The sequence below is a fragment of the Mobula hypostoma genome, chromosome 3, assembly GCF_963921235.1.
Source record: "Mobula hypostoma chromosome 3, sMobHyp1.1, whole genome shotgun sequence".
NCBI lineage: Eukaryota > Metazoa > Chordata > Chondrichthyes > Myliobatiformes > Myliobatidae > Mobula > Mobula hypostoma.
In genome coordinates, this window is record NC_086099.1 from 4,733,661 (window position 1) to 4,749,712 (window position 16,052).

Here is a 16,052-nt window from a genome sequence, read left to right on the forward strand (position 1 = left end):
TATCACAAGTCCTGGTTATGCAACTATTGACAACAGGCATGATAATCTCTGAAGAGCATTGTTAATGGCTGGTGTCACCGATCTTGTAAAGTCACTGCCCAGAAGAAGGCAATGGCAAACCACTTCAGCAGATAAATCTGCCAAGAATAATCATGGTCATGGAATTAATCAGAATCAGGTTTATCACCAGAATGTCATGAAATTTGTTAACGGCAGCAGTACAACAAAATACATGATAAATAAATATAGAGAAAAAAAGAGTTACATGAAGATGATATATATGCCTATTAAATACAAGACACACAAAACACTGGAGGGACTCAGCAGGCCAGGCAGCATTGATTGAAAAAAAATACAGCTGACGTTTTGGGCTGAAACTCTTTGGCAGGTCAAAGGGTTTGGGGTCAAAACGTTGACTGTACTTTTTTCCATGAATGCTGCCTGACCTGCTGAGATCCTCCAGCTTTTTGTGCGTCTCGCTCAGATTTCCAGCATCTGAGGATTTTCTCCTGTTTGTGTATTAAATAGTTAAGTTAAAATAAGTAGTGCAAAAAACCAGTATTGAGGTAGAGCCAAGGGTTCAATGTCCATTTAGAAATCGAATGACAGAGGGGAAGAAGCTGTTCCTGAATCACTGACTACGTGCCTTCAGGCTTCTGTACCTCCTTCCCAACCCATCACACCCCACCACACTCAACCAAACTCTATCCCACCCAACCGCACCCCATCCCACTCAAACAAACGCTATCCCATCCTACCACACCCCAACCTAACCAACCACACTCCATCCCACCCAACCATCGACCACCCTACCCACCCACACTCCATCTCACCCAACCATCATCCACCCTACCCACCCACACTCCATCTCACCCAACCACAACTGTCAGGGTTGAACTCCATCTGCCACTTCTTAGCCCAATTTTGCATCCTATCAATGTAACCTCTGACAGCCCTCCACACTATCCACAACACCCCCAACCTTTGTGTCATCAGCAAATTTACTAACCCATGCCTCCACTTCCTGATCCAGATCATTTATAAAAATCACAAAGAGTAGGGGTCCCAGAACAGATCCCTGAGGCACACCACTGGCCACTGGTCTCCATGCAGAGTATGACCCGTCTACAACCACACTTTGCCTTGTGTAGACAAACCAGTTCTGGATCCACAAAGCAATTTCGCCTTGGATCCCGTGCCTCCTTACTTTCTCAATAAGCCTTACATGGAGTACCTTATCAAATGCCTTGCTAAAATCCATATACACTGCATCTGCGGCTCTGCCTTCATCAATGTGTTTAGTCATATTCTCAAAAAATTCAAACAGGCTCGTTTGTTGGAGGTCTCCCTGTCTTCCCACATCCACAAGAGGAGCATTCCACTATCCTGCCTGGCATCTCTAAAGTGCTAACTGAGTAGATGTGAAAAAGGGAAAAAAAAGCTTTGCTTTGCTTTCTGTCACCGAAGCCTTGAAGAGTTGATACCTCAAGATCACTTAGACGACAGCAACTGTGACGATGGACACTGTGCTTGCTCCTGTCTTCTTTTAATTTGCTCTTGCTCATCAATCCCAAATATTGATTGGTTGTTGGTTAAAGCTTAATTACATTGCTATGGTCCCCTGTTGCCTCTATCTACTCAGGCAGTGGACCTGAGTGAAATCCCCTCGTCTCAAACTGCTGATGTCCGGATTGGCCGCAGGTCAAAGCTCAGATACCCTGCTTTGATCTGCCACTGCTTTTTTCTAATTGGACAGGGACCTGGGTGAAATCCCCTCCTCTCAAACTTCTGATGTTTGGTTGTTATTGTCTCCCTTTATTGACATGCCAGTGTTTCCTCGAGTGGAAGACTTTTCATTCTCCTATAGTTATCAGTTCCTGCTGGTGTCTAGTGAAGCCTCAGATCCTCTGACTGGAATATTTTCAATCCTGATTACACTGAGGCAAGAATGACGAGGTTTTGATCACTGGTGTATCAGAAAATCCCCGAATGAGATTTGCTTTCAAGTTGGAATGAAGGAGGTTGAGAGGTGACTTGATAGAGTCATACAAGATGCATAGATTGTGTGGATAGTCAGAGACCTTTACCAAGGGTGGAAATAGTTAATATGAGGGGGCATCATTTTAAGGTGATTGCAGGAAAGTATAGGGAGGATGTCAGAGGGAAGTTCTTTACAACAGGGAGTGGTGGGTGTGTGGTATGTCCTGCCGGGGTGGTGACGGAGGCAGATACATTAGAGAATTTAAGTTCAAAGTTCAAAGTAAATTTATTATGAAAGTACACATATGCCACCATGTAGAACTCTGAGATTAATTTTCTTTTAAGCAACTTCGACAGTCACATGGATGATAGAAAAGAGGAGGGAAAGGTTAGGTTGATCTTAGAGTTGGCTAAAGGTTGGCACATTGTGGGACTAAGGGTCAGTATTGTGCTGTGCTGTTCGTTGATTTATGTTCTAAAAAGGAAACAACAGGCCTGTTTCGAACAATCTAAAGCATTGCATATCACACACACAACCTTGGGGTTGAGCAGCAAATTGCTATTCACAAATGCTGCACTGTAAGTTCCAGCATTTTCACTTTTAAATAGGATTGTTTTACAGCTGAGGGTTTCACTGCAGGATTGGTGATGTGAGCATATATGCTGAACTGATAGTTGACCATTATATGTGTAAGTGTTAGCTACTCCTGCAGCAAACCCCTGCTTATTCACGCTAATAACAATCTGATGGTACAATTAACTTCAGACAGAAAACACAAACAGAAGTAGTTGATACAGTTATTCCACTGTGCCGAAAAATCTGCTGACAACCACACTGCACAATTGCCCTCCGCCACCAAACAGTTAAAGCCGACAGGAAAATGCTCTCCAATGATAAGAACAAGAACATTGGGATGGAGAGGGAATTAGGGTCAGAGAGTTATTCAGCAAGGACTGGTGATAACAGTATCAGGCTGAACTCATCGTTTTTATTGCAATACACAAAAGCCTGGAAAATGAACACCATATTGCACCACCCAGGACATGCCCTATTCATCAGGGAGGAGGTACAGGAGCCTGAATTCACACACTCAACACTTTCGGAACAGCTCCTTCCCCTCTGCCATCAGATATCTGAACAGCCCATGATCCCATGAACATCACCTCACTATTTTAGGCCATAAGACCATAGGAGCAGAATTAAGCAATGTGACCCATTCAGTCATGGCTGATTTATTATCTCTCCCTACCCCATTTTCTTGACTTCTTCCTATAATCTTTCATTCTTTAAAACTCCTGATACATTAATCCTTTCATTCATTCTTGTGAACTTCCTCTGAACGCTCTCTAATACAGTATATATACTGTTTCTGAGATGAGGGGCCCAAAACTGCTCACCAAGTGCAGTCTGACCAATGCCCTCAGTATTACAGTACATCCTTACTTCTATATTCTAGTCCTCTTCAAATAAATGCTAACATTATATTTGCCTTCCTTACCACGGACTTAACCTGCAAGTTAACTTCTAGGGAACCTTGCATGAAGACTCACAAGTCCCTTTGCACCTCTGATTTCTGAATTTTCTCCCCACTTAGAAAATAGCCTATGCCTTTATTCCTTCTACCAAAGTGCATGACTATGCATCTCCCCTACACTGTAATCCATCTGCCACTTTGCCCATTTTCACAATCTATCCAAGTCCTACAGACTCCCTGCTTCCTCAACACTACTTACCCCCACACCTATCCCTGAATTATCTGTGAACTTGGCCTCAAAGCCATCAATTTGAGCATCCAAACCATTGACATATAACATGGAAAGAAGCGGTCCCGACACCAAATCTTGCGCAAAGCCACCAGACACTGACAGCCAACCAGAAAAGGCCCCCTTTATTCCCACTCTTTGCCTCCTGCCGGTCAGCCAATCTTCTATCCATGCTAGTAATTTGCTCCCTTTGCCCTACTTGCTTAGTTTTTATATTCCTTGTTGTAACTTGGAGTGATTTTTTTAATGTACTGCACTGTACCGGTGCCACACACAACATAATGAACGCATAAGACCAAACACCAGAAGGATTGAATGGCTTGTCATACGAAGAGCATTTGATGGCTCTGGGCCTGTGTTCACTAGAATTGAGGAGAGTGAGGGATGACGACATTGAAACCTATTGAACGGTGAAAGACCTTGATAAAGTGGATGTGGAAAGGGTGTTTCCTATGATGGGATAGTCTAAGCTGGAGGAGTCAGCCTCAGAATAGAGGGCGTCCTTTTAGAATGGTGATGAGGAGGAATTTCTTTCATTAGAGAGTGTTGAATCTGTGGAATTCTTTGCCACAGACAGCTGTAGAGGCCAAGTCTTTATGTATATTTAAGGCAGAGCTTGATAGATTCTTGATGAGTCAGGGCATGAAGGGATACAGGGAGAAGGCAGGAGATGGGTCAGAGAAGAAAATTAAATCAGCCATGATGAAATGACAGAGCAGACCCGATGGGCCAAATGGCCTAATTCAGAATTAAATCAAGTCTGTTCCGCCATACCACCATGGCTGATTACTTATCCCCCTCTACCCCATTCTCTTACCTTCTCATCACATCCTTTGGCACCCTGACTAAGCAAGAACTTATCAACCTTGACTTTAAATACACCCAGTGATGTGGCCTCCACAGCCATCTAAATATGTTAATGATAATAAACCTGATTCTGATTCACCAAAGGACCGGTGGAAAAATTTTGCACAAACCCTTGACAATCCTTCTCATAGTTTGAGGGACTGATACACAAAACAGCTTTTTACAGCTTGTAATCTTTAAGAGTCCATGGGCTGATTGCTCTCAGTTCGCTCTTGTCAAACTAGGATATGATTCCACAACTACCAGATGCTCCAAACAGTACTGATGTGTATGTCTCAATTGGAATTTATTGGCTGTCTTGGTTTCCCTTAACAGTGACGCTGTCCAGACACCATCAGGGGACAGACAGGAGCCAATCATTTCTGTACGAAACTGGTATCATCATTAAATCAAAGCATGTCAGGGCAGCAGCTTTCCTTCTCCCTGGAAACCTGTACGGGATTTTACAAAAATCATAGTATCTTTTGTTTTGCGTGACACTAGCTTTCATTTTTAGATTTATTTAATGAACTAATTATATACTATCAAACTACAATGAAGGGATTTAAACTCTCTTTCAGGGGTCATCAACCTAGGCCCTTGGCCTTTGAGTATCACAACATAATCACCAATTGGTATGTATGATTCCTGTGAGTGAGTGAGTGTGTGTGTGTGTGTGCACGCGTGTGTCTGTGTGTGTGAGCGTGTGTTTGTGTGAGAGTGTGTGTGCATGTGTGTGTGTGAGTATGTGTGTGTGTTTGTGTGAGTGTGTGTGTGTGTGTGTGTGTGTGTGTGTGTGTGCATGCAAAGTAGCTGGAGTGTGTGGTGACACTTGTGGGCTGCTTCCAGCACATCCTTGGGTTGTGTTGGTTGTTGATGCAAATGATACATGCGATAAATAAACCTGAATATGAACCTGCACATGAATCAGAATCCGAATCACACTGTTACTACAAAATCTGCTCAAACACTTTATTTTCTCAGTAAGGCTGATCAACACCTTCACTCACTAACCCATCCGGGTGCTTCCAGGATGCTGCATCGGCAAGTTTGCGGCACTGGAAGCTCATGGCAGGAAGAATTTTCTTCCTTCAACTGTCTGCGTGAGATGATGGGACTTCTGAGAGACTTTGAGACTTTTTTTTACTGTGCCCATGGTCTGTTCTCCTATCAAATTAAGGTATTGCTTGCACTGTTGTAACTATATGTTATAATTATGTGGTTTTTGTCAGGTGTGTTTTAGTCTTGGTTTATCTTGTGTTTCTGTGATATCATTCTGGAAGAACAAATTGTACCATTTCTTAATGCACGCATTACTAAATGACAATAAAAGAGGACTGCGTGTCCTCATAATCTAATCTAATTTAATCTAATCCATCCACACCCCAACCACCACGAATTTATCATTTCCTGTCAGTTACCTTATGTACAGACACTCCTGTACCTAGTGTCACTTTAAGGACGTAAAATATACCGTCTGGGTAGCCTCCAACTTGATGGCATGAACATTGATTTCTCTAACTTCCGCTAATGCCCCACCTCCCCCTCGTACCCCATCTGTTATTTATTTATATACACACATTCTTTATTTCTCTCTCCTTTTTCACCCTCTGTCCCTCTCACTATACCCCTTGCCCATCCTCTGGGCTCCCCCCCCCCATCTTTCTCTCTGGGCCTCCTGTCCCGTGATCCTCTCATATCCCTTTTGCTAATCACCTGTCCAGCTCTTGGCTCCATCCCTCCCCCTCCTGTCTTCTCCTATCATTTTGGATCTCCCCCTCCCCCTCCCACTTTCAAATCTCTTACCAGCTCTTCCTTCAGTTAGTCCTGATGAAGGGTCTCGGCCCGAAACGTCGTCTGTACCTCTTCCTAGAGATGCTGCCTGGCCTGCTGCATTCACCAGCAATTGTTATGTGTGTTGTTATGTATAAAAGCTATCTTATGTGTTTATATTTATTGTGTTTTTTATTATTATTGTATTCTTTACCTTGTGTTTTTTGTATTGTATCAGCTCTGGAGTAACAATTATTTCATTCTCTTTTATACTGGAAATGACATTAAACATTAAACCATCTTGAATTTTGAGCTTTTGGACTTTACCTGTTGCAATTTATTAATTTTAGTGCTTTGCTTTCCCCACCATCCTAATTTTTTTCTGGCATTTTCATACGTGTGAGGTGCTGTCTAGATGTGCAAGTTCTGCTTTAAATGGCTGATGTATTGCACACACATTGTGGCAGCGTCACAGTTAAAATTCCTTTAACTTAGAACTTTGTTCAGTATAAGTACACAATAACGTCCATTCATGTTCGCCCACAAAGAATCAATACGACACTGAGTCACTCTGATGGAATATGGGGAAGTGTAAAGGATTAAATCCAAAGCACACCCTATTTCAACAACAAAGAAGTTCAAATGTTTCTTTTAAATTCAATAATAATTTTCCAAATTAATTCTACAAATCACACACAAATCTTTTCCTAAATCATTTGTATAAGATAGAGACAGAGATAAGGAAGGCAAGTGCAATGTTACCATTTATTTTGAGAGGACGAGAATATTAAAGCAAGGGTGTACTACTGAGGCTTTGTAAGGCATTGGTCAGACCGCACTTGGAATATAGTGAGCAGTTTTGGGCCTCTTATCTAAAAAAAGACGTGCTGGCATTGGAGAGGGTCCAGAGGAGGTTCACAAGAATGATCCTGGGAATGAAAAGGTTAACGTATATGGAGCGTTTGTTGGTTCAGAGTCTGTACTCACTGGAGTTTAGAAGAATGTGGGGGGCGGGAGCGGGAGGGAATCTCATTGAAATCTATTGAATATTGAAAGGTCTAGATGGAGTGGATGTGGAGAGGATGTTTCCTATAGTGGGAGAGCCTAGGACCAGATGGCACAGGCTCAGAATTGAGGGACGTCCATTTGGAACAGAGATGAGTTGGAATTTCTTTAGCCAGAGGATGGTGAATCTGTAGAGGCCAAGTCATGGGGTATATTTAAAGCGGAGATTGATAGATTTTTGGTTGGTCAGGACATCAAAAGTTACAGGAGAAGGCAGAAGAATGGGGTTAGACAGATAATAAATCAGCCATGATGGAATGGCAGAACAGACTCAATGGGCCAAATGGCCTAATTCTGCTCTTATGTCTTATGGTCTTATGAAAGGGAAATGCAGATGAAAACAAAAGGCAGGAATGTAAGCAGAGAAATCAAGAGCAAAAAGTGCAAAATAATTCTAAGGGTGCTAAAAATGTTTAAAACATTACTGCATGGAGCACTTGTAATAAATGGGATGAACTAAATGTGAAAGTACAGTAGACATAAATGGGTTTAGTGTGGCACATGGCCAAGTGGTTAGGGCGTTGAACTAGCGATCTGAAGGTCGTGGGTTCGAGCCTCAGTCGACGCAGCATGTGTGTCCTTGACCAAGGCACTTAACCACACAATGCTCCAGTCTAGCCAGCTGAGAATGGGTACCGGCAAAAATGCAGGGGATTAACCTCGCGATAGACTGGCATCCTATCCCCGGGGGGGGGAGGGGGGGGGAGTCTCATACTCCCAGTCGCTTCATGCCGTGGAAACTGGCCTGATGGGCCACAAGGCTCGTGACAGACTTTAACCTTTAATAAATGGGTTTAATTGGAATTCAAAAAGGCTAGCCCGCAGGGGAAATAAAGACAGGAAAAGAACATACAAGACTCATTGTCATATCAGTATTAGTATTGGAATTGGTTACAATTGACATATGTACCAAGATACAGAGAAAAACTTGTCTTGCAGACTGTTCATGCAGATCAGATCATTACACAGTGCATCGAGACAGAATAAGGTAAAACAATTATAATGCAGAAGAAAGTCTAACAGCTACAGGGAATGTACAGTGCAGGTAAATGATGCAGTGCAAGATTATAGCAAGGTTGATTGTAAGGCCAAGAGTTCATCATATCATACAAGAGGTCCATTCAAAAGTCTGATAACTGAGGGATAGATGCTGTCCTTGATCCTGGTGGTACATACTTCCCGGTTTTTGTATCTTTTATGGAAACTATAGACCAATGATTCTCACATGAGTGGTAGGGAAGTTACTTGAGAGAATTATTAGGGATAGGATTCATGAGAATTTGGAGAACCATGGCCTCAGTAGGGAGAGCTGGCATGGCTTTGGGAGGGACAGACAGTTTCTCACTAACTTGATAAGAGTTTTTTGACGAGGTGTAGAAGGTGATTGATGAAGGTAGAGCTGTGGATGTTGTTTACATGGATTTTAGTAAGGCACTTAACAAGGTCCCTTATGCACGGCTCATCCCGAAGATTAAGATGCATGGGATATATGGTGAATTGGCCATTTGGATTCAGAGCTGGCTTGCCCATAGCAGACAGAGGTTAGTGGTTGAAAGGACTTATTCTAGCTGGAGTTGTGGGATTAGTGGTGTTCTGCAGGGATCTTACTGGGACCTCTGCTGTTTGTGATGTATATAAATGACCTGGATGAAAATGTAGGTTCATAAATTTGCAGATGATACCAAGATTGGAGGAGTTGTGGATAGTGTAGAAGACTTGGCAAACAATACAGCAGGATATAGATCAGTTGCAGATTTGGTTTTGGGCAGAGAAATGGAGATGGAGTTCAACCAGACAAATGTAAACTGTTGCACCTTGGTAGGTCAAAGGTAAAGAGACAGTAACTGTCAATGGCAAGACCATTAACAGTGATGATGAGCAGAGGGACCTTGGTGTCCAAGTTCATAGCTCCCTGTTTCTCTCTCAACAGATGTTAACCCACAGAGTAACACAGACCAAAGTGCTGGAGGAACTCAGCAGGTCAGGCAGCACTTAGGGAGATGACTATTAATCTAGCCACAGCTACTTCATTATTTCCTGTTGGTCACCTTGTGTACAGCCTAGTATCAAGTTACGGACATACAATCAATCTATGATTGTAGATGATCTTATGCATTTATACTTATTGTGTTTTATTATTATTATTATTATTATTGAGCTCTTTATCTTTTGAGTTCTTTTTGTATTGCATTGGATCTGGAAGGATTGTTTGAACAAATTATTTCAATCTCCTTACAGTTGTCTACAGGAGATAACATTAAACAATCGTGAATCTTCATTTATTCCTTTCCATAGATGCCTCTTGACCTGCTGAGTTCCTCTGGCACTGTGTGTGTGTTACTCTGGGCGCAATGGGTTTAAGATTTAGACTTCATTTCAGTTTTGATGAGTGGTGTTAAATTGCAAGGCAACTAATAAGTGAGGTATTGGGGCAGGGTGTCTACATTGAGGTACTATGTCGCCTGAGATTGGTTGCACATTTTTCTTTCACATTGAAGGAACATTCCAAGTTATCTTCAGAAAATCCCTCTCAAAGAAAGCTAAATGTGACAGCAACAACATCTCACTCAATGTCAGCAAGTTCAAGGAGCTGATTATTGACTGCAGGAGGAGGAAAATGGTGGTCCATGACCTAGCCCCCTCATCAGAGGATCAGAGATGGAGAGGAAGAGCAACTCGAAATTCCTTGGCATTAGTACATCAGGGGATCTATCCAGGTACCAGCACCAATGTGCCATTGCAGCACATCTCCTAGATGTTAGTGCAGATTCAGCGTGTCATAGAGTCATAGAGATATAGACACAGAAACAGGCGCTTCATCCCATCAAGTCCGTGCCAAACCATTAGTCTGCCTAGTCTCATCGACCTGCACTGGGACCAAAGCCCTCCATATCTCTCCCATTCATCTACCTATCCTATTAATATTATCTCCTGTAGACAACTGTAAGGAGAATGAAATAATTTGTCCTATGGCGGGAGGAGAAGATGGCGGCGCAACGTAGCTCGCAGCGGCCACTCCAGTAGTGATGTCTGTTATTTGTCAAGTAGGGTGCCGTGCACAATCCTGATTTGATGGAGACGTACGTGAGAGCACGGAGGAACATCAGGTGAAACTGCTGCTGCTACTGTGTGGTCCAGAATCTCTGGAGAAGAAGGCCCCGAGTCCTCTGCTTTGCTTGTTGCTCGGTGGCCGGGGTGGGGTCGAAGCACTTGGCAGAGGCTGTGTCAGAGGGGCTGGTCGGAGGCTCGAAGTTTTTGGACAGACTCAGAGTCTGCTGCCGTTGGGTGCTTCCAATGGTGCTGCATCGGCAAGTTGGCGGCGCTTGGAGGTTCATGGCAGGGAGAGTTTCTCCCTTCTACCATCTGCGTGAGATGATGAGTCTATCGGGACTTTGAGAGTTTTTTTTTACCATGCCCATGGTCTGCTCTGTATCAAGTTATGGTATTGCTTTGCACTGTTGTAACTATGTTATAATTATGTGGTTTTGTCAGTGTTAGTCTTGGTTTGTCCTGTGTTTCTGTGATATCATTCTGGAGGAACATTGTATCATTTTTTAATGCATGCATTTCTAAATGACAATAAACGAGGACTGAATGTCCTCATAATCTAATCTAATAATCTAATCCAAATTTCTCTTAAACATAGGTGATCTTGCATTCACCACTTGCGCTGGTAGCACATTCTACACTCTCACAACCCTCTGAGTGAAGAATCTCCCTCTCATGTTCCCCTTAAACATTTTACCTTTCACCCTTAACCCCTGACCCCTAACTCTAGTCTCACCCAACATCAGTGGTAAAAACCTGCTTTCATTTACCCTATTTATACCCCTCATAATTTTGTATAGCTCTATCAAATCTCCTCTAAGGAAGATTTGCTCCAAGGAATTAAGTCAACCTTTCCCTATACCTCAAGTCCTCAAGTCCTGGCAACATTCCTGTAAATTTTCTCTGCACTCATTCAATCTTATTGACATCTTTCCTGTAGGTAGGTGACCAAAACTGAACACAAAACTCAAACAACACACACAAAGTGCTGGAGGAACTCAGCAGGTTCAAAACTTAAAATTAGGCTTCACCAATGTCTTATACAACTTCAACATAACATCCCATCTCCTGTATTCAATGCTTTGATTTATGAAAACCAAAATGCATGGCCATACACCTCCCTATACTATATTCCACCTGCCAATTCCTTGCCTGTTCCCCCACTCTGTCTTTCTGCAGACAGCAACCTACCCTTCCACCTATCTCCGTATTGTCTGCAAAATCTGCCACAAAGCCATCAATTCCTTCATCCAAATCAGTGACGTATAACGCAAAAAGAACTGGTCCCAACCCGAGCCCTGTGGTATACCAGCAGTCAACCAGAAAAGGCCACCCTTTTTCCCACTCTTTGCCACTTGCCAGTCAGCCTATCTTCTAACCATTCTATTACCTTTCCCATAATACCATGGGCTCTAATCTTATTAAGCGTCCTCATGTGTGGCACATTGTCAAAGACCTTCTGAAAATCCAAATAAGCAACAAACACTGGCAACACACACAAAATGCAGGAGGAACTCAGCAGGCTAGGCAGCATCGATGGAAAAAAGTACAGTCGACGTTTCGGGTTGAGACCCTGCAGCAGGACATGATGCCTGGCCTGCTGAGTTCCTCCAGCATTTTGTGTGTGTTGCTTTAATTTCCAGCATCTTCAGATTTTCTCTTGTTTGTGAACAACCACTGACAATTCCAACAGACTTGTTAGGCAAGATTTCCCCTTTAGAAAACTATGATCTAACTACTCTAGATCTAGCTATTCTTAGATCTCTCTGTTCTACCCCACTCCTCTGTGCCTTACTGTTCACCGTGTAAGAGCTAACCTGTGTAGTCCTCCTAAAGTGCAACACCTCACACTTGCCTGCATGAAAATCCACCTGGCATTTTCAGTCCAATTCTCTCGGTGGTCCAGATCCTGCTACAAGCTTCGATAGTCTTCCTTGCCGTCCACTACATCCCCAATCTTGGTGCCAACCACTATTTTACTGCTCCAGTTTACCATATTATCATCTAGATCATTGCTATAGATGACAAACAACAACAGACCTAGCGCTGATCCCTGTTATACACCACTAGTCACAAGTGTTCAGTCAATTAGACAACCATCTTTCTGGCTTCTCCCATAAAGCAAATATCTAATCCAATTTACCATCTCATCTTGAATGGTAAGCAACTGAACCTTCTTGACCAACTTCCCATGCGGAACCTTGCCAAAGGCCTTACTGAAGTCTATGTTAGCAACAGCCACTGCCTTGCCTTCATCAACTTTCCTGGTAACTTCCTCAAAATACTCTACAAGACCAGTTAGACACAACTTACCACACACAAAGTCATGTTGCCTGTCCCTAATCAGTCCCTCTCTAATCAAGTACTTATATATCCAGTCTCTTAGAATACCTTCCAATAACTTTCCCGCGACTGATGTCAGGCTCACTGGTCTATAGTCTCCAGGATCATTCTTTGAACCTTTCGTAAACAATGGAACAATATTAACCATCCTCCTTTGGTACCTCATCCGTGGCTAAGGATGTTTTAAATATCTTTGTTAGGGCCCCTGCAATTTTTGCATTTGCATCCCAGAGGGGCTGAGGGAACTCCTTTATCAAGCCTTGGGGATTTATCCACCCTAATTTGCCTGAAGACAGCAAGCACCTCCTCCTCTGTAATCTGTATAGGGTCCATGACCTCACTGCTGCTTTGCCTCACAACTAAAGACTCTGTCCCTCTCCCAAATAAATACAGCTGCAAAAAATCCATTTCGGATCTTCCCCATCTCACTGGGCTCCCTGCATAGATTGCCATTCTGTTCTCCAGAGGACCAATTTTGGCCCTGGCAATCCATTTCCTCTTAATATATCTGTAGAATCCCTTAGGATTCTTCTTCACCTTGTCTGCTCAGGCAACCTCATGCCTTCTTTTAGCCCTCCTGATTTCCTTCTCTTTTCCATAATTACTTTAAAGCTAATGGCATTATGATCACTGAATGCCAAGTGTTCCCCAACACAAACTTGCCACCTGCCCTGTCTCATTCGCTAATAGATCTGGTACTACTCTCTCTCTAGTTGGGACATCTTTGTACTGATTAAGGGAACCTCCCTGAGCACATTTGATAAATTCTTTCCCATCCAGCCCTTCTACAATTTGGGAGTCCCAATCAATATGTGGAAAGTTAAAATCACTTACTATCACACCCTATATTTCTTGCAATAGTCTGCGACCTTTTGACAAATGTGCTCCTTTAAATCCCATGGTGTATAATATAATCCCATTAATGAGGTCAACCTTACTTATTCCTCAGTTCCACCTACAAAGTCTCATGAGATTAGCTCTCTACTCTGTCTAAGCACTGCTGTGGCATTTTCCCTGAAACCCAATCACAATGACCTGAGACATAGACACTGAGACCCAATCACAATGACCTGACACAGAGACACTGAGACCCAATCACAATGACCTGACACAGAGACACTGAGACCCAATCACAATGACCTGAGACATAGACACTGAGACCCAATCACAATGACCTGACACAGAGACACTGAGACCCAATCACAATGACCTGAGACATAGACACTGAGACCCAATCACAATGACCTGACACAGAGACACTGAGACCCAATCACAATGACCTGACACAGAGACACTGAGACCCAATCACAATGACCTGAGACATAGACACTGAGACCCAATCACAATGACCTGACACAGAGACACTGAGACCCAATCACAATGACCTGAGACATAGACACTGAGACCCAATCACAATGACCTGACACAGAGACACTGAGACCCAATCACAATGACCTGACACAGAGACACTGAGACCCAATCACAATCACCTGAGACAGAGACACTGAGACCCAATCACAATGACCTGAGACATAGACACTGAGACCCAATCACAATCACCTGAGACAGAGACACTGAGACCCAATCACAATGACCTGAGACATAGACACTGAGACCCAATCACAATGACCTGAGACACATACGCTGAGACCCAATCACAATGACCTGAGACACAGATACTGAGACCCAATCACAATGACCTGAGACATAGACACTGAGACCCAATCACAATGACCTGAGACAGAGACACTGAGACCCAATCACAATGACCTGAGACATAGACACTGAGACCCAATCACAATGACCCGAGACAGAGACACTGAGACCCAATCACAATGACCTGAGACACAGATACTGAGATCCAATCACAATGACCTGAGACATACACACTGAGACCCAATCACAATGACCTGAGACAGAGACACTGAGACCCAATCACAATGACCTGAGACATAGACACTGAGACCCAATCACAGTGACCTGAGACATAGATACTGAGACCCAATCACAGTGACCTGAGACATAGACACTGAGAACCAATCACAGTGATCTGAGACATAGACACTGAGACCCAATCACAATGGCCTGAGACATAGACACTGAGACCCGATCACAGTGATCTGAGACATAGACACTGAGACCCAATCACAGTGACCGGAGACATAGACACTGAGACCCAATCACAATGACCGGAGACATAGACACTGAGACCCAATCACAGTGACCTGAGACATAGACACTGAGACCCAATCACAATGACCTGAGACATAGACACTGAGACCCAATCACAGTGACCTGAGACATAGATACTGAGACCCAATCACAGTGACCTGAGACATAGACACTGAGACCCAATCACAATGGCCTGAGACATAGACACTGAGACCCAATCACAGTAATCTGAGACATAGACACTGAGACCCAATCACAGTGACCTGAGACATAGACACTGAGACCCAATCACAATGACCTGAGACACAGACACTGAGACCCAATCACAATGACCTGAGACACAGATACTGGGACCCAATCACAATGACCTGAGACATAGACACTGAGACCCAGTCACAATGACCTGAGACAGAGACACTGAGACCCAATCACAATGACCTGAGACATAGACACTGAGACCCAATCACAGTAATCTGAGACATAGACACTGACCCAATCACAGTGACCTGAGACATAGACACTGAGACCCAATCACAGTAATCTGAGACATAGACACTGAGACCCAATCACAGTGACCTGAGACATAGACACTGAGACCCATTCACAATGACCTGAGACACAGACACTGAGACCCAATCACAATGACCTGAGACACAGATACTGGGACCCAATCACAGTGACCTGAGACACAGACACTGAGACCCAATCACAATGACCTGAGACAGAGACACTGAGACCCAATCACAATGACCTGAGACATAGACTCTGAGACCCAATCACAATGATCTGAGACACAGACACTGAGATCCAATCATAATGACCTGAGACACAGATACTGGGACCCAATCACAGTGACCTGAGACACAGACACTGGGACCCAATCACAGTGACCTGAGACACAGACACTGAGACCCAATCACAATGACCTGAGACACAGACACTGAGACCCAATCACAGTGACCTGAGACACAGACACTAGGACCCAATCACAATGACCTGAGACACAGACACTGGGACCCAATCACAGTGACCTGAGACACAGACACTAGGACTCAATCACA

The 16,052-nt window shown here is 43.5% G+C and overlaps 1 protein-coding gene across 4 annotated transcripts in view; it reads right to left on the bottom strand.

Moving 5' to 3' along the window:
- Positions 1–16,052, bottom strand: part of LOC134343346 (zinc finger and BTB domain-containing protein 7C) — a 278,534-nt gene that overhangs the window by 11,598 nt on the left and 250,884 nt on the right. The gene's annotated exons all lie outside the window — the stretch shown is intronic.